Raw genomic sequence first — 1704 nt, forward strand, 5'->3', positions numbered from 1 at the left:
GAAGCGGCGTCGGCTGAAACCTCGGCCGAGAGCCCGTACCCAAGTGACAGCTCACCGACGGAGTCGGTCTGCGTGCTTGAGTATGTGGAAGGTACCTCTGGCCGCCGACGAACACTCGAGCTTGCAAACCCGCCTGGCGAGGCAGGGTCGATCACTCGACTTCCAGGTCTCTCCTGGAAGAACTTTCTTCGCGGCCTCAAGGCCGATGAAATCGAACAGATTTGCCTGATCACCGACGCCGATTCGGCGTCGCTCGAAGGGAATGCAGTCGGTGACGACGTCTCGCGTCCAAAGAGCGCTGAACCGAAGTTGGCCCGTGAGGAGCGCTTCGCAGCGCAGTCTTGGGAAGCGCTACGCGAATCCGGCAATCCAGTCTACGAGACCGCCCGCGAATATGAAGAAGTATTTCCGGATACGATCCCAGCTGAGTTGCCAGCTGACCGAGGAATTCGCCACGAGATCGATCTCGTGCCCGGCTCGAAGTATTGCGTGACGCGGCAGTGGCCGCTCCCGCGAGATCAGGTCCAAGCTATCGATGACTTCTTCGAGAGCCGCCGCAAGGCGGGTCATGTGTGTGAGAGCTCATCGCCGCACTCCCGTCCGACCTTCTGTGTGAAGAAAGCCACGGACGGATGGCGCATCGTCCATGCCTTCAACAAGCTGAACGACGCTACCATCCCTGCCCAGACGCCGATTCCTCGGAAGGACATGGTGCTCGACGCAATGTCGGGTAGTGAGGTCTTCAGCGCCATCGACTTGACCGATGGGTTCTACCAAATCCTTATGAGGCTGAGCAATATACCGCTCACAGCGGTAAGCACTCCCACTGCTATGCTCTGGGAGTGGCTTGTTATGCCACAAGGCTTGAAGAATGCTCCCGCCACGTTCAATCGCATTGTATCCCATGTGCTGCGCCCGCTCCGCGATTTTCGCACCGAGTTATTTTGATGACACTTCTTCGTACTCAGTCGCGCTGAGGGAGGCCTCAGCGCGCTTAAAGTCCACTTGAAGCATCTGAGGCAAGTCTTCCAAGTGATGCGCGAAAACAAGCTGTATGCCAACTTGAAGAAGTGTGTATTCTGCGCGCCGGAGATTCCGGTGCTTGGCTGCTTTGTGAGCAAGAACAGCGTCCGCGCCGACCCCGAGAAAGTGTCGTCGATATGTGCGTGTTTTACGCCACAGAATCCCACTGAGCTGCGTCAGTGGCTGGGTCTCGCAAATTATCTCCACAAGTACACGAAGAATTACGCCGGATTGATCCAGCCTCTCGCTTCGTTGTTGAAGAAAGATGTGTCGTGGTCGTGGGCTTCCGCACCTCAAGCCGCCTTCGACTCGGTGAAGAAGAGTCTCGCCGAGGCCCCAATCCTCGCGCTTCCGGAATGACTTGAAGCCTTTTCCACGTCGTCTGCGACGCGAGCGATTTTGCCATCGGCTGTGCGCTGATGCAATTCGATGAAGAAGGTCGAGAGCGTGTCGTAAGCTACCAGTCTAGGCAGATGAAGCCGGCGGAGCGCAGCTACCCTGTTCACGACAAGGAGCTCCTTGCGATGCGCTACGCTCTGATCAAGTTCAGAGTGTACTTGTTGGGTGAGGATACCTTCGCGGTGTACACCGACCATGCATCGCTGAGGACAGCGATGAAGAGTCCTCATCTCTCCCAGCGGATGGCCCGCTGGCTTTCGTTCTTCTAATGAGAACAACTGC

This window comes from Phytophthora infestans, genomic scaffold (assembly GCF_000142945.1).
Source record: "Phytophthora infestans T30-4 supercont1.63 genomic scaffold, whole genome shotgun sequence".
Taxonomy (NCBI): domain Eukaryota; phylum Oomycota; class Peronosporomycetes; order Peronosporales; family Peronosporaceae; genus Phytophthora; species Phytophthora infestans.